Raw genomic sequence first — 18,713 nt, 5'->3', positions numbered from 1 at the left:
GCGGTGTTTGTAAATAATGTGGTTTTTCTGAAGAAATGGAAGAGTTGCCATTTCTGGCATTCAGTATACTAACCTTTAGTTATAAAAAGACTTTTATTTTAGAAAATAAAGGAATGGATGATCAGCATATCTGGCATATGCATGAGGTAAAAATGAAAATTTGACTAACAGATTATTTCATAGAAAACTCTTAACTTTGACTAAACTAGACTACTTTGTAGCAGGCTTTTTCCATACATTAAAAAGAAAACGTGGTTTCAGAGGAAAAGCAGTTAGAGGTCTATTGAACCTTGACCATTCAATGCTGGCACAATATCAAACACACATCATTACAGTTTAGCACATGCCTAATCTAGCATTATTGCTAGTGAACTGCTTTGAATTATCCTGTGAAACACATTATATGGTCAGCTATCATTAGATAAAAATAATTTGATACAGTAACTGCTTCAAAGTCCTTTTTAGACATCTAAGGTTTGCCAAACTAGGCTGAAATGAATAATCTGAGAGATCATAAGAGTTCCAGGGGAATTTAGACATTGGACAACGTGACAGAAATGTATTCCATGTCTGAAAACTTTGACAGTACTCAGTGTTTTCTTATCTCAATATATTCACTAGCTCTGAGGTTTTTTTCCGACATATCCCTGAGCAGCTCACCATGAGCATTTGATGCTTGCTATTTTAAAACCAAATTCTGTGTTTAACACTACAAATTACATTTTATATCCTTGCTGTATAATTTTAATGTAGGCTGTAGAAGTTCATATCCAAAAAAACAGACTAGAAATCTTGCAGTTCAGAGCTCCCCACCTTCACTTGGCACATTCCAAGTCAGTCAGTTTTCCTAAAGGATCAAAATTAGGTACCAGTGCATGCTCAGGAATATGGTGGAGTCGAGAGCTAGTTATTCCTCTCACCTTTAACCTCTTGTGTGACTAGCTGAAAAGTGTTCAAAAAAAGGCTTAATAGCTCCAGAAGCCTGAAATCTAAAATACTGAAAAACAACCAACAGGCACAAAAAAACCCTCACAATATTTAGAAAGTGTTTTTTAGCTTCAAACAAGTGCAGGATAATGGGCTCTAAACCATTGTCCCAGAGGACAGTAATCATAGCCAACATGTTTTAAAGCTTTGAAATATTGTTTAGCCTATCCCTTTTAAGAGATTCTTTTTTACTTGCCTGTTCTGAAGATTGCTTAAATCTTCACTGTGGTCACACTTTCTCATTTTTCTAATGAGCAGTTTCTGGCTTATGAGCATTTTGTGCTATTGATTTATTTTTTCGTACTCCTTAATTAGCTACATTGGCCTTCCATGCCCTTTCCTCCTTAAACCCTTGTTGAGATCAATTTCAATTAAAGATGGGTTCATGACACAGAATTCTGGTCAGGATCTTGACTAGGCAAATTTAAGAGTTTGTGTTCAGTTTTGTGGCTCAGGGAATTGTTTAACTATATCTGCTCTAGCTTGTCTCTCCTTTAAACCTTGATCTAAAAACTTGACAATGGATGAATGTGCCTTATAATTTGTTTCTGCATCATAAATCCCAGAATTAGTGATTTAGTAAATTATCACCTAGAGGGTATTAGTTTCACTCGTTTCTTTTTTCAAGGTTGAGAGATTACAGAATGCAGTACTCTTGGTTTTTTTCCTCAAATTCAGTATTTCTATTTCTGTAGCCTTATGTTCAGTCACAGACCAATACTTAAAAGAAGACCAACATTGCTGAAAATAAATAAAATATTCCTTTGTTGAAGCATCATACCGGGTTACCTCCCCCATTTTTGGTGTAGGATCAATTCTACTCCTTTCTTTTTTGATTTGTTTTTTATGGGTTTTGAATGAACATTTTGTGGTTCACAAAATGTTTTTGTTTGCCAGATGCTGCTCAGTTGTCTTCACTAAATTCTATTTTCTCCTTAGTTCATTCAGGTTGTTATTTATTCCCAATATTCTGTACAAAATGGCTCTTCTTTTGTGGAGACATGGAGCCTCAATGTGCTTTCCACTTGACATGAACTGCAAGCATCACAAAGTTTTATATTCCGCTTAAAAGAAATTCCCCATGCCATGGTACAGCTAAGCCTCTAATCAATGACCTCAGCTGACTTCAGTGAGTCTTCTAACAACAAGAAAAAGATTTTTTTTTAATGTCATTTTTCAGATCCAGTTTAAAGCAAAATAAATTACCAGCTTAGAGGCACAAGAAATGGTATCTCAAGTTTCTCTGAAGAGGTGAAGATGTAAGGGATAGAAGCCTATAACTGAAGGTAGGAAAAGGAAGGATGCAGCTTAAAGCACTTTATAAGTTCTTAAAGGTTCATAACATAGACTCAAAATACAGGTTTCTTCTTGAGAAAAAAAAGCTTTCTGGTTTTTTGTTTCCCATTTTGTTTTCCACTGACACAATTTAGGTTTAGTGCCTACGATCAAATCACCACTGAAACTCTGATGACTTTCTAAGAACGAAGTCTAAGGGACAATTCCCCCCCTCCCAAATTACTCTGCTCCCCGAGGCTCCTCGCTGCTGGGGTGGTGTGAGGGGCAGAGAAGGCCTTGACATTGTGTAAGTGCTGCTCAGCAGTACCAAAAACACCCCTGTGTTATCAGCACTGCCTTCAGCACAAATCCAGCACACAGCCCATAGAAGACATGAAGAAAGCTAACTCTATACCAGCCAAACCCAGCATGTATGTGCTTCTGAAATTTGTCTCTCCTTGGGGTCAATTACCTCCCTGGAGCTCTGAGGTTCATTTTTAAATGAAACAGAAACAGAGCAAGTCCTCTCCTGATTCCAGGGGCCTTTAAGTAAAGGAAAAAAAAAATCGTTGTTTGAAAAGGAGGCAAGAGTAGAGCCAGCCTTATTAAATCTTGATTATTTAATGGTAAACTTGAACTGTTGGCCTCCCTCTGTTTTAAGAGGTTTCCATCAGTATTTAACTCTTTGGATAGAGACATGATCAGTGGGCTAAAAAGCTTGACAGACTAGGAGACCAGCCCTGTTGATCTGAGAAAGCAAGATTCTTCAGATGGAGAAAGCAAAAGAGAAACCTCTTGTTCTGTTTTTTTGCTGCTAGGACAATTTCTGCATTTTATATTGAAGAATCTCTAGAAAATTACAGGACCTCAGGCTCCTCCATACCCTTAGTTAACTGGTTGGTTACAGTCAGCCTCCTTCTTTCTGTACCTATTCCAGTACCAATGCTCTTGGCTGCTTGCTAATCTGATTTCTGTAGGGTATGGAAGCAGATTATTAAGGAACTCCCTGGAAGTGGATTTGTGTTCAGATATGTAGACTTGAACTTCCTTGGGACACACAGAAACTGGAAGCAAGTTTCTCACTTTGCCAGCCTACCCTCTTACCCTCCAGCCCCACTTACAGATTCCAGCAGCACAGGAAACTACCTGTCCTACAATTTGCTTTCCAGCTGGTCAAACCCACATTGCCACTAATCTCAGCAGTCAACAGAGCTGGATTTTTAAAATGATAAAAATTTATTATAGTCTTTGAAATTTTGTCATATATAGATACAGATTGCCTTTAGAAAATAACGTTTTTGTGATCTCTAGCTGGGTCACATGTAGAGCAAAGTTCATGGTCACAAGTCTTCCATTTAAACACAGCTGAAAACCCCACAAAACCATATATATACCTTCTTGATTCTGTATTTACTCTTAATGTTGCAGCCATACTTTAGCTATCTCTACCAAGCTTGGAACATATTGAGTTTATTGACTTACCATCAGTTCTTGGAACAGAAAGGGTTTCTGAATTAGGCTACTACATAAGGCTGATTCATGTGATGCATCTATAAGCTATGTTTATTCTAACAGTTTTCAGTCAGCTGGCAAACTTCCAAAACATTTCCAGGGAAATGGAGATTTTTCAGCATCAGCAATTTTAGACTGTAATTGTTGCTCATACAATTTGGGAACAAACTGTGCATCCCTGCAAACCTGTGAAAGTCAGTGTTGTAGGAATAGATGGAATACATTGAGATGTTTTGGCAATGAGGATCAAAATTTGAAATAACTTTCAACAAAAGAAATATGTGACACAAAATAAATAGAATAAAATTCAGTGAAGTTAAACGGCAGAAAAGGAATAATAAAAATCACACTGACTAGGCCTCAGGTCTTGAAAACATGGCCTGGAATTTAGGAACAAAAAATAAATAAATGCACTAACCCTACAGTGAGAAAAGGCAAAATTTTAGCCTAGTATTACAAACAAAAGCAACATGAAAACTAATTGACCTGTTCCATTAATTAATGGCAAGATGCCAGCTGGAGAGGCTTAAGAAACAGTGGATCAGCTTGGGAAGAGCCAAAGAACCACAAACAATTAAAAGGGCTAGAATATGTGCCCTCTTAAGGAAGATATAATAAGTTATTTTTGCTGAAAAAGTAGATTAGAGAAAACTTTATAACAGCATTCAAGTGCACAGAAATCTCTGGCAAAGAAAAGAAAAACATCTATTTTTCTTCTCTTTCTATACTCAGGATAGAACAAGGAAAAATGACCTTGAGTTATAGCCCAGAAGATTCAGATAGAGGGAATTTTCTTATAGTAAGGCTAGACAAGCGCTGGAATAGATATTTTAATAGGGTATGAAATCTCCATTTCAGAATGCTTATTTAAAAAGATTAACAACCTTATCTAAGCAGGATGGATGAGGGGGTAATGGATAGTATTGGACCAGGCAATCTCTGAAGATCTCTTACAGTCCTATTTCATATTCTTCTCTGTACACAAAATTTTATTAATTAAAAGTATGTGACTAAAACCTGAAAAATAAAGCATCTCATCTGATAACACAACTTACTCAGTGGAGGGATACACATGTGCTATTTGCTGACACTGCCACTTCATAACTGCTTTGCAAATCCACATCACACTTGGGATCACAGAATCACAGAATGAACTAGGTTGGAAAAGACCTTTGAGATCATCAAGTCCAACTTATGACCTGACACCTCCTGATCAATTCAACCACGGCAGCGAGTGCCACATCCAGTCTTTTTTTAAACACTTCCAAGGACGGTGACTCCACCACCTCCCTGGGCAGAGGATTCCAGGGCTCAATCACTCTTTCAGTGAAAAGTTTTTTCCTGATGTCTAACCTAAGCTTCCCCTGGAGCAGCTTAAGATTGTGTCCTCTTGTTCTGTCAGTGGCTGCCTGGGAGAAGAGGCCAACCCTCACCTGGATACAACCACTTTCAGGTAGCTTTAGAGAGGGATAAGGTCGCTGTAAACACCATTCTGGGAGATTTAGTTCAATTTGAGTGAATAAACTCAATTCCCTCTCATAAAGTGATGTATTCAAAAAGACAAGGAGAAGAAAACTACTGCAATGTAGTATTTTCACTAATTTTTGGCTGTGATTCATAAAATGTGCATTTCTTTGGCACAAAGATAAGTTAAAAAACCCAGTGTAACATAACTGATGAAAGTGCAGAGAAAGGACATTACTTTCTTCCATCTACCTTTCTCTTTCCCTTCATTTTGTGACAAGGTTATTTTCTTTTTAAGAGCAGCTTTTGATCTGATATTTCAACAAAGAAACATTCATATTTACATTTTCAAGGTACTGTTTTGAGACTTGTCTAGAATAATGAAGCCCCACATTACTCCTTGACATGCCAGTCATACTGTCTCTTTGGTAGATAAGCACACAGTTTGATAGACTATAGTGAAAATACACCAAAGAAAATGTATCTCTGCAGGAGCAAACATGCATCCTTGTGATGAGTGGAAGACTAAATGATAGGTATTGTTTATCTTTCATAAGGACATGAGACCCTGAACACTGGCAACTTTGGCTGGTATTCTAGAATACAGAGTGGGTGTTTGTGGATGCTGTATTCAGGAAGGTTTTTGGGTTTTTTTTGCTTTCAGAATGTCTTAACATCTCCCAGTCCCTACTCCTCCAGTGCATCACTGGCACAGGGAAGTTTTAAAATGCACATGATAGCTGTTTTATTGTTCAAAACACTGATCCCACAACTGATCAAGTAGGACACTCAGTATTCTTGCTGTGGAACAACTGTGCTTCAGACACAGGACGGGGAAACTGCTTTTTGTCAACTTTTCCTGCAAATTAACTGAGAAGTAGAAGTGTATTTCCAAATCTTATGAGAATTCCACAGTGTCTCTGTTTTGTTGCAGTCATGAGCATTTAAACCATTTTGTCTGTATGAGTCTGGGGAATTTTAATGGGGCTGCCTACACCCCCATTTAAAATATCCTGGGAAGGCATGTTCTTGCTCTGCAGAGAAGACTGAAGTCTTTTAAAAATTACCAACCAAACAGTGAGGTGCTCTTGCATTGGTTGTTTCACTAGGACTATAAATGTCATAATAGGGAAACAGGAAGGCAATGGGATATAGGACACCATAGGAACTCTTTCTGACCTCGTAGCCTTCAGTGCTTTGTGAACTTCAGTATCTCTTCGACTGTAATTCAGTGATGACATATCCTCACTTCTGCACTGGCAGTAGGCAAAGTTGATTGGAGAAAAGGACCTCAAGAGTAAGATAGGGGTGAACCAAGTTTAAGACAAAACATGACACATCAACGTCAATGGTACAACAGTGGACAAAAAGGTATGAGCTTTTTTTCAAGCTACCTCCCCTACACAGGCTTCCAAATCAATTCCCTACTAAAGCAACTGCAAATTCTGCTTGATTTAAGACATTAAATTTAGCATATTTATGCATTGCATAGGCATTTAGCATATTCAATCTCCATGGGTTTTTTTCCTAATGCTAGTTGAAAGAAGGCTCCACCTTTTCCCAGTTAAGGATGGGCAAGAAACTCCTGCTCTGAAAGAAGCAAGAGAAGGAAGAAAATTGCATCCCAAGTTGTCTCCCATGAGAAGAAACTGACTTTGGAAAAGCATCAGATCTCTTATTTGGGCTTGGATCTGCAAGCAGCACACACAAAGCTTAAGCCAGAAACAGAGTAACAGTGCTCAGTGGCAATTGCTTTATTCTCATCAGACTACTCAGGAAATGAAGGAAGGACCATGATAGAGGTAGTAGTGGTTAGAAAAGGATGTCAAAAAGTCAAATGTGTTTGGAAAATAATAGTTCCATGAAGCTCTCTTGTGGCAAAGCAAGCTAGTGGCATCCTAACTATTTTAGGAAAACTGCTGCCATTAGCTCTGGGGAGACGATCCTACCCCTCTGCTCAGATCTGGTGAGACACCTCTGGAGTGTTATACAGTGCTAGGATTCTCAGTACAGGAGAGACATGGGCACAATGCTGTGGGCTCAGTGACTGACACAAATATGACCTAGGGATTGGAGCATCTGTTATACAAGAAAAGGCAGAGAGAGGTGGGATTGTTAAAGACTGGAGAAGATTCATGTATCCATGTGTAGGCCAGTGGTAATAAACAAGTTGGAGCCAGACTTCTCAGTGGTATCAAGGGAAAGAACAGGAGGCAAGGGATGTAAATTTAAATATAGGAAATTCCATTGAATTTCCTATATTTGAATATAAAAAAACCTTTTTTTTTTTTTTTTTTTTTTTGAGAGTCATCAAACACTGGAATAAAACTGGCTGCCAAAGGTGTCTTGAAGTCTCCACTCTTGGAGACATTGAAATCTTGAGTATCCTGCTATACCTGGCCTTGCTTTGAGCAGAGGCTGGGTCTAGAGGAACTCCAGAGGTCTCTTCCAGCCTCAGCAATTTTGTGCCTCTGTGAATTGCCCTTCTTGCCCCCAGGGGAATGGAGATGTCTTATGTCTTCATTGCTGCAGAACTGTCCTTGCAGTTATGCCAACATGGTAGGCTGCCAGTATGAATTTAATCAGATTTTAATGCTGAATAATCAAAGAACACATTTGTCATTTTAAATATTGGATTATTCAGATTGTTCAAATTATGAGGAAGATTGATGAATTCAAAGGCTGAAACTCAGACCTCAGTTTAATACATGTGGATATGCATGACAGCATGATTTTGCATTTTAGAAAACAACTAACACATTAACAAACTTAGCAACTATAAAACTCTAAGCACAGCTCTGATCTGATATGAAAATCAATGAAAAATACACAGAGCTTTTCAAATATATTGTACTGGACATATCGCTGCGCTGTATTTATAAGGAAAATGGAAAAAACAGTAAAAAAATTATAGATCTGAAGAAAACAAAAAAGGATTTGTATTTTTCAAGGAACAAATGATATATAAATCAGAAATGTTGAAATGTTTCTATTTGCAGATAGAGTTTGCCACATCAGCAAAAATTATCTGATAATTATTAGTGGCTTAAAGGAGGTTGCAAAACTCAGGAATATCCACTGTTATACTCTGCAAGTCTTCTTCCAGTTCAAATCTGTCTCCCGTTTGAGAAGGGGAAGTGCATTTCATTACAGGTATCAAACCTGGGTAACTTGGTTAAAACTGACTTTTTAGCTATTCATTTTACAAAATTCTGCATCCAGCATAATTACAAAGATTATATGTATTAAGAACATTACAGCCTACTTGAGATTGGACTTTGTGTCTTTAGTGGTAAAATGGCATTGAATTTTAGATTACTGGTGATTAAACAAATGATTGTGCAGTATGGGTAGGTGGAACACCATAAAAATAATGATTTTTTATATATATTCAAATACATTCATTCATACAGATAGATCTGGAAATAGATGGATATAGATGATATAGATATAGATGATATAGATATAGATAGATAGGCATACATAAATATAGCAGGGGGGACATTTCCTGGTGGTAGGAATTTGTAATGAAAGTGTAGAAGGAACATGTGTAAAGAATGAAAGTCTTTACTTCCTTGAAAAAGAATTCTTTAGGGGAAAATTCTTATTTCATGAAGTTTTGTATTTCTTCTTTAATAAAATCACTCAAGTTGGATAAGATCTTGAAGATTGTTGGCTACTACCATTAACCCAGCACTGCCAAGCGCGCCACTAAACCATGTCCCTGAGTGACACATCAACATGTCTTTTGAACACTTCCAGGAATGGTGAATCCTGGAACTTCCCTGGGCAGTCTGTTCCAATACCTGACACCACTTTTCTTGAAGAGGTTTTTCCTAATATCCAATCTAAACCTTCTCTGGTAAAGTTTGAAGTAATTTTCTCTTGTCCAGTTGCTAGTCACTTGTAAGATGAGGCTGACTCTCTACAGCCTCCTTTCAGGTAGCTGTAGAGAGCAATAAGGTCTCCCTTCAGCTTTGTTTTCTCCAGACTAACCCCAGTTCCCTCAGTCCCTCCTCCTACGACTTGTGCTGCAGACCCTTCCCCAGCTCCGTTGCCCTTCCCTGGACACTCTCCAGCCCCTCAATGACCTTCCTGTAGTGAGGGGCCTGAACTGGACTCAGCACTTGAGGAGTACCTTCACCAGTGCCAAGCACAGGCCCTGCCCTGCTCCTCCAGACCATACTATCACTGATCCAGCATGTCCAGATGCCTCTGCAGAGCCTTCTAGCCCCCAGCAGGTCAACACTCACAGGTGACTTGGTGTCATCTGCAAACTGACTGAGGGTGCACTTGATCACCTCATCCAGACCATCCATTAAGTTGTTAAACAGGACTGGATCCCACAGTGAGCCTTGGGGAGCACCACTTAGGGATTGGTTATAGCATTTATCGCCACTGTCTGCGCCTGGCCATCCACCCAGTTTTCACCCAGAAACCATGTCCCAGTCCAAGCCATGACCACCTGGTTTCTCCAGGAGAATGCTCTGGGAAGTGGTGTCCAAAGGTTATGAAGGTACAGAAATCCAATGTGTCAGCAGATAGGAGAGGAAATCAGTCATTTAATTTGTGAGTTTTACAGATCAGATTTATGTAACAAAAAGGGAATATAATCCAATTGCTTAAAAGGTAACTTCTCAAACTGACTTCTCAAGTTATTAGTGAATGGAAACTGACATAGAAAATTTTGTGGTTTTGCTTTGTATATTTAGTCAGTGTATATAGAAATCCATGTTAAATTACAAATATTTATGAGTTGGACCTTTTGAAGTCACCCTTCATTAATGTAACATGATTGGGAAAATCAAAGAAATAGGCTGGTTTTTCTGGTTTTTGCTTTTGGTTTGATATCAAAATAAATACAGGGGAGAAGCCTCTGAACAAGAAAGCAATGAGACAACAGATAGATGAATCATTGCAGAGGCTCTGATAAAAATACACTGACCTCACTCAGACATTCAATCAAAAACCCAATCTTTTGTTGTTTGTATGAACTTTTCTTCAAAATGTGGCAATTAAAAATTGATCACCAACAGATTTGTGTTATGAGAGGTTCTTAATATCTCAGTTCAACTCATTTTTTGTCTTACCTCAGCATATAAACTTACAGAAAATAATTCACAGAATTTTTTGAGAGTATGCAATATATTTATAAATGATTTTGAATAGCATTTAAGAGTCCTCCTGTGCTACTGAGATCAACTAGGAAATGTATTTATCTATTAGTCCTAGAAATATATATATATATTTTAAAAATGGAGACATTTTAAGGAGTCACAATTTGAATTCTAAGCCCATCAGAATAAACCTGAAGTTCAAAGCCCCAACTCTGTGCCTCTGGATAGCTTATAAAAAACTACACTTAAATTGGATAGCTTATAAAAAACTACACTTAAAGCTGGCAAAGAAGAAACTCACTGAAATGAAAGGGTTTTAAAACCCACCCTTCTTAGAATTTTGACAATTGAGCCAAAAGTTATTTTTGATCTGTCTACATTGCAACTAGTGAATTCTGTTTTCCTCAACAAGGAAAACAGTTGGTGCTGAGGATCTGATATTCAGACTATAAATGTTTCAGAGGGCTTTTCCTAGGAATAGGATGGCTTAGTCCCTGCTAGGAACCACAGTCTAGATTCTTTGAAGAGTTGTTGAAGAGCTGCATGGATGGTGTTGGTGATAAAGGGCATGGCTTCCATATCTTAGATGACAGGAAGCAGTAGGCTACATCATCGTGCTCCTCTGATCCTCTCCTCTGCTCTTTTGCTCTCTGAAACAAAAGATATGAGTTATTTTGCCACAGTGGATGAAAAAAATCTGTGGATGCTTTACTGTGGATGAAAAAATCCTTCTTTGAGAAAATAAACTGGCAAAAAAGAAGCTCAGATTTATAAACTTTCATTCTAAAGAAGGCAAAAGCTCCTAATTCCTTGGTGAGTAAAAGCAGTTCCTCAGTCCCAACTGAAGAGAAAACACCAGGAAATTTATTATTATTTCTTATTTCCAGAGAAGCTGGACCCTCTGGACTAGTATTAAGGAATATTTGCTGTATGCCATATGAATTCCCTCTGTAGGTACAAGCTCTCATTCACCATTTTTCAGATGGGTCCTCACGGAAAGGCGGCACTGAGTGTCTAAGATTAAAAAAAGTAGCAGCGTGCCCCAGCTTGAACAAACTAGACACTTACACAGCCAAAGTGGCAGAGGATCCTGGCAGGCTGAGGTACTGTCAGGTTTGGGTACTCTAAGCAACAGTTTCGACTTTAATTTTGACTGTAGACACGGAAACTCAATGGCTGATTCTGAAAAGGGTTTGTAATTTGTATAACAATTATCCCTTGGGAGAATGAATGACTAGTACAAAAAACCCAAAACATTAATTTCTAACAAAAACTATTCTTTCCTTGATATTAGAACTTTTATTGACAAATATAGCAGGGAGGTACAATTGATTTTTTCAATACTATTCTTTATCAGCAGCGTATGCAGTCAAGTATAATTTCTGTAGGTCATCCATCAGTTCTCCTTAAACCTCTGATTTAATCCCTGAAATATCATCAGAAGTGTGAATTATTTCAAGACTCCAGGACTGACTGAGAGCAAATACTGCAGAATCAACAGTATGTTGAATATGAACTCATAACCACACCAGAATATCTGCTTCAAAAAATGTCAAATAGAAAAAATATTCTTATTTAAATTTTGAAGGGCAACTTTCCTGCTGCCAGGCTGTATTTTAGGAAACTTCTTGAGGAGGTTAGTCACATTCATTTTCCCACCTAGTGAAGAGGGAGATTCCCTCTGAGACTGAGTCAAGGTATGTGTGAATGGGAAGACTGAGATTACCCCCATGTTGTGTCTCTGCTGATTAGAGTGAACCATGCACAAGTGTGCTTCATTTTCCTAATCCTGCTTCCCTCAGGAGAGAAACCAGGCCATGGAGACTGACAGATATGGAAGTATCTGCTGATGAAGGCTCTAGCTAGGGTTTTGTGAGGATGCATGCTCTACAATCAGTCTAAACAGACCTTTTCTGATTGGGTCCCTGGTACTCTTTGCATTTTTTGGTACCTCAAACACTGGGCGTACTCTCTATTACTTCCTTACTTCCGTTTAACTTCTCTTCCCACAACTTTCCTCTTTCTCACCTTCTTTGTGGTGCATTGTTTAACCCTTAATGTCCAGCTATTTTTTTTCCAAAGGTGACTGACGCTGGTCTGGTAGTTTTGACAGCACCTCTTGGAAGGTTAATATTGCAAGGGTCCCTCTCCAGAAAGAGAAAGGATTTCTCTTCTCTAAAAGGGGAGATAAGAGTAGGTCTAAATAGCTTTAAAAGGCATTTCTTCATTCACTGAGGACAGAATGCCTCTAGAATAATTAACTCCACTCCAGTGAAGTGAGCCTTTCTTCTAATTACCTTCTACCTAAATACCATAAGCTCTTCAAGTCAGGGGCTTCCTTTCATGTCTATAAATGCTAAAACCACCAGGCAGTAGTAGATTAAATACATATTTAGATACTATAATTAATATGATACCTTGTGGCAGAATTAAGCTCTCACTCAATATTCTGAATTCTTCCCTCTTGAAGCCTGTAAGGAACAGACATGTGATCCAGGCAACCCATGGAATAAACTTCAAGTATCTATGGGAGGAGAGAGCATCTTCTCCCTTAAAGATGTGTGGTCAAGGACCTTTTCAAAAAGGGATAATAAGCATAGATGGAAGACATAAACAAGAAGATGCAGAGACACAAACCTGACAGACAAGCATAATGGAGACAAAGAAAATAAACAAACCTGTCCAGTGCCAGTAGTTTGTGGGCTATCGAGAAGCTGCAAGCAAACCTGGACTTTGTAAACCTGAGAGTGAATGAAGATGGAAGGGAGTCAATGGAACTACGCATAATAATGAGGGAATATGCAGGGGAAGGGGGAGCAGGGAGAAATGAAAGGGGAAACTGATAGAAAGGGGCATAAAAGGGGTTGGTTGCATGTAAAATGGAGCCATTAACACACTTGTGTGATAGAGCCCTGCAGCTGATCATCACAATTCAGCCTGTCATTTTATTACGTACTGTAGCTCTGCATGATCTCCCTGCTGTTCCACACGGGTGAGGGCAAGGTCTGAGTGCTGCCTGCTGGGGTTCTGGTGTGGGTGAGACACTGGGTCAGCAGGGGCAGCTGAGGCAGGACCATGGCTCACAGCTCACATGCCTGGCACCAGCTTGGTGGTGAGGGGGACAAGTGTCTCTATCACTCTCAGGATGGGTGTGCATCTGTCATTCCACAGCAAACTCCAAGCTGGACTCAGCAGCAGTCAGATGCCCCATGTTGGGCCCAGAACATCAGGCAGGTAGAGTCCATGGGGATGGGGGGCTTTGGGGTGCCTGTGCAATGAGAATGTGAGTCTGCATGTCATTTTGCAGCAAGCCCTGAGCTAGACCAGCTGGCAAATTGAGGACACAAGGGGTGGGTAAGCGAGTCTGGAGTCCTGGCAGGGGCGTCAAATGGACAGAAAGGTCCTGATGTACTCAGGGAATCTGTGACTGTGTGTGTGCTAGTGAGCCTGGACACTGCTGTGTGTGAGCCCACACAGGAGACCTGCTGTCCCTGCCAGCCCCAGGGAGGAGGGTATGGTGCTCTCTGTGCTTCTCTGGTGTGATGTGAGTCCTGTCCATGTGCAGCATCTTTGTGCAGCCAGCCACATCCATATCCTCTAAGTGTCCTGCATGTCTGGGACAAGGGTTCAGCATCCCTAGGGGAGGAACCTGAAAAGGAAAAGGGGCAGCCATATCTCACAGCCTGGGGCAGAAACCCCACCCAGGTCTCTGGGGCACCAGGTTGGACTCCAGAGGTGAGGCAGGAGAAAGTCTTGTGACAGACCAGCAGGAGGTGGGAGCTGCCATTAACAACTCTTTGCAATAACCACAGTCAATTTTACCATAATCAATAATCAGTAGTCAATGATACAAATTTTTGATCTTTAAATCTTCTGTTAGTCTACGAGAAATAATTACCCTCTTTTTGGAAGTTATTTGTGAAAAAAAAATTATTAAAGTACTCTCTAACTTATGTGTATCCAAAATGACTTTTGGAAAAGGTCCATTTAACATTTCCAAGAAACATTATTTCACATAATTTTTATATTTAGGAATAATTATACAGTTCTACATACGTAAGAAAAAGGGAAAGTAATTATTTCTTCAATAGATCTAATTACAGAAAGGTTTTGTGGAAAATGGAAATGTCAGCTTTCAATTAAGTTCACGTTGGACTCACATTCCAAAATGCTTGTTTAATCAAAAATAAATATTCGCTCAATGTAGTGTATACTGAATAGTTATAGTAAGAAATTATCACCAAACCAGAATAGGAAAAGGTAAGTTCCTACATTTTCTGAGATTCATTCACTGTTTCATTGTTTCTGGTTTCATTAATACATTCCTGCAAGGAATCATTACATAGATTAAATGATCACACAGAAACATACTTTTTACTCTTTCTCATTCACTCCTACTTCAATAGCAGAGAAATACCTTCCAGTCGTCCAGATGCAAAACACCAGAAAAAAACCCTTAAGAGGTGTCATGATAGCTACCTTTCTCAGTGTCCTGAGCCACCTTATGATACAGTATTTAAAGAATGGAAGAGAAAGTCCAATGCTCATCCTACTAAACCTTGAGCCTCCCATTCAGGAACGCTAGACTTTCTGTACCATCATGTAACCCTCAATTAAAATCCAGGTGAGAGGAGATGTAGAGACTACAGCAGTCACCTGCAACTTGCATTCTTTTCAGAGTGCAGCCCACTGATATGGGATGAACTGTGGGACCATGCCTTCAACTGTTGATCTTGAAATAAATACATTAATCTTGTCTTCTTTTCTGTTACTTGTTTCTTAATTAAATTCTTAATAAAATTCTTAATTTATTACGAATTACAGATGCACAGGTGCAGAATACACCTTTTTGGTATGCAAGGGCTGTCACATGAAAAGTAAACCAGGGGTGGGTGATTGATGGTTGGGTTCTTCAGCACAGCTCCCTAGCACTTCAGGATGGGGTGCAAAGCACCACAGTCTTAGAGGCATATGAGACATTGTTCAACTGAGAACAGCAGGCAGGAATATTAACACTTTTGACAATGATTACTGAATTTGAGATGCCTATCTGCAGAGTGAAAAAATGAATAGGCAGCAAAAATTTCTGTAACTACCAATTTTTAGCACTCTAGAAAATCAGTCTGTAGGCATATGAAACTGGGGAGCTGAATCTGAGAAGGACTACTGACTGTATCAGTCTCTACTGGTAAGACTGGCTTTTGATTCTTCCAGGCCCTTAAGATCAATGGGACAATCTGGAGCAAGGAGGACTTTTCCTTGGAGGAGGAGGACCTGGTTAGGGAATATTTAAACAAACTGGACATCCATGAGTCTAAGGGGTCTCATGTGATACAACAATGATTGATTACTTGGAAGTTGGCCGATGTTATTGTAAGACCACTCTCAATTGCCTTTGAAAAGTCAGTCAAGAGAAACTATTGAGAGGTAGAAGGGACCAAATATAATTCCTATCTTCAAAAAGGACAAGAAGAAAGATCTGGAGAACTACAGGCCAGGAAGCTTCACCTCAGCTCCTTGGGAATATGACAGAGTAGACATTTTCAAACGTGTATTACAAGAAGCTGTTTAAATCTAGCCAGCATGGATTTACAAAGGAGAAATCCCTCCTGACATTCCTGATAGTCTTCTGCAATGAAATGTCCAGCTGAATAGCTGGGGAAAGACCAGTGGTGGTTGCTCATCCTGTTGTTAAGAAGATAACCCACACTTTCATAATATCCTTTGCAACAAACTGGTAAAGGTTGGGTTATGTAACCAAAATGAACTGTTTGACTCAAAGTGGTTTGATCAGCAATGTGATGTCCAGCTCACCTGTGGTGTACTGGAGGGGTCAGTGTGAGAGGCAGTATTGGTCAACACTGTCATTACAAGGGGACACAGTGGTCCCTCATCAAGCTGTCTCTGCTGAGCTAAAATCTAAAGCATTGTGTCCAGTCCTGGGCTATCCAGTACAAGAAAGATGTGTTCATAATGAAACAGCTCCAGTTCAGGAGACAGGAATATCTAACACACAAAGGGAAGCTCAAAGAGATGGGATTGTTTAGAGAAGAAAAGGCTGAAGAAGAGGAATCTCGTCAATATGATGTGATATGTAAACCTCATGAGAGGATATAAAGAAGAGGGAGTTAGGCTTTTTTCATTGGTATTCAGTAAAAGGAGAACAAACAATGAGCACAAACAGAAATACAGGAAATTCCATTTAAACATGGAAAAAAAGTTTATTACTGCAAGGATGGTGCCCTGGAACAGGTTGCCTAGAGACGTAACTCAAAACCTCCAACATTTTTTCTGGAAAACGCCTGCAGGGGACTGGGCCACCGTAAGCAGGTCAGGGACCTGACCACTTTTGCTGTCCTTGGCAAGTAGGGAAGTATTGTTTCAGCAAGGAAGGATGAAAACATGTTTGTTTGCCTTATTTTGAACTTATTTTATATACTTGAATGCTGAATCAAAAGACTCAGCTGTGAAGGTAAATATAACCTGAGGCTCTACAAATCAGGTTGAGTTCACAGAGAATGGTAAAATAAAAACAAAAATGAAACAAAACCCAACCAAACAACACCAAAAATTTTCTCTGAAGGTTTGTTGAGTTCTCTGATCAACTGAAATGCCATTATGTCTTTTATGAATAACACTAAAACATAGACTGTCATAGCACTTAAAATTATGTTGGCCTTGTGTGGAAGCACTGATGTCAATTCCATTTCTATTGACTAGAAATTAATCAGTGCAGAAATGGTTGTTCTTTCTTCACCCAGCTAATTTAGAGAGATTTAACAACAGAACATTATGTACCTTTTGCCTTTCCTTTTCTGTTCCCATCTGATGGCATTTCTCAAAAACACAGAGAAACTGATTTTCTGTCAGCTCCTGCTGAACACAGCAGCTATCGAATACAGTAAGGTAGCCATGAAAATCTGAAAGTAAATGTGAAGACAATATATGACAACAGGATATTTTTTTTAATGGTGTATTGGCCTTCATCCATAAAGAAAAGAAACATCACTGCTGGAGTTGCTAATGTTTGGCCAGTAGATCAGCGATCACACAGGTAAAATGATAAAAGCACTAGTTATAACCATAGACAAAATTAGAGTATTTGGTGGAGGCAATTGCATTCGATATCACAAACATCCTGCTGCATTCAGTGGGATACTGGAAATATAATGTTATTTTTTCTATTACTTTTATCATGTCAAAAATGTATCAGGAATTAATTCCTCTCAGATTACTGAACCTCACCCTGGATGTCTCATGATAGCTTTCTTTGGAGAAGAGGCAGGTTATCTGCACTGATTGCTTTCTTTTGTGTCTGCACCAACTCAGTCTTCATGGAAAGAAGCACTTTGTTTGTCAGCTACAGCCATTCAAGGTACCAAAAAAAAGCATAATTTGGATGTTCTTTGAGATATTGGCAACCAGTTTTGTCGTACAAGGGCCAAAACCCTTCATTGAGATGACCAAATACATCTTTCCCTCTGAATTACCCAGAGTATAGACTAGACATAGCCTTAAAGGCATTGAAGAAGTTAAGGAGAGGTATCAAAGGAGAGTCATAAAAGCATATGGGGACAAATGCAAAAAGGTAAAGCTTGGTAAAGGATAAGAAGAAAGGAATCCACCAGTGTGCTAGTAATAAGAGGATATTTTGGTAAAATATGGTACCTTTTTTGCATGGTACTCAATACTTTATTTGGGGTCTCAGTCTTCACAGTAAAAATTGGCTTTCAGTCATTCTCACGTACAGTCTGAGAACACAGAATCATAGAATTATGGAATAGTTTGGGTTGGAAGGGGCATTTTAAGGTTGTTTAGTCCAGGCCCTCTGCAATGATCAGGAACATCTTCAACTAGACCAGGTTACTAGAGCCCCATAAAACCTGCCTCGAATCTTTGCAGGGGTAGGGTATCTACCAAATTTCTGGAAAACCTGTTCCAGTGTTTCACCACCCTCATTGTAAAAAAATTCTTCCTTATATCTAGTCTAAATTTACCCTTTTCTAAGTATAAAACCACTTCCCCTCGTCCTGTTGCAAAAGACTTTCCTAATGTCTATTCCCATCTTTCTTATGGGTACCCTTTCATTACTAGAAGGCCACAATAAGGTCTTCCTGGAGATCCTCTTCTTCAGGCTAAACATCCCCAAATCCCTCAGCCTATCTTCACACAAGAAGATGTGGCTGATCATTTTCATGGTCTCCTCTGGAATGACATGCAATAAGTACATGTCTTTTCTGTGCAGGGGACCCCATATCTGCATGCAGCACTCCAGCTGGGGTCTCACCAGAGCAGGGTAGAGTACAGTGAGTAGAGCAGAGGGCCAGAATCCCCTTCCTTGCCCTGCTGGCCACACTG

Source organism: Fringilla coelebs (assembly GCF_963513975.1).
Source record: "Fringilla coelebs genome assembly, chromosome: 3".
Taxonomy (NCBI): domain Eukaryota; kingdom Metazoa; phylum Chordata; class Aves; order Passeriformes; family Fringillidae; genus Fringilla; species Fringilla coelebs.
Note: the sequence above shows the minus strand (reverse complement) of the source record.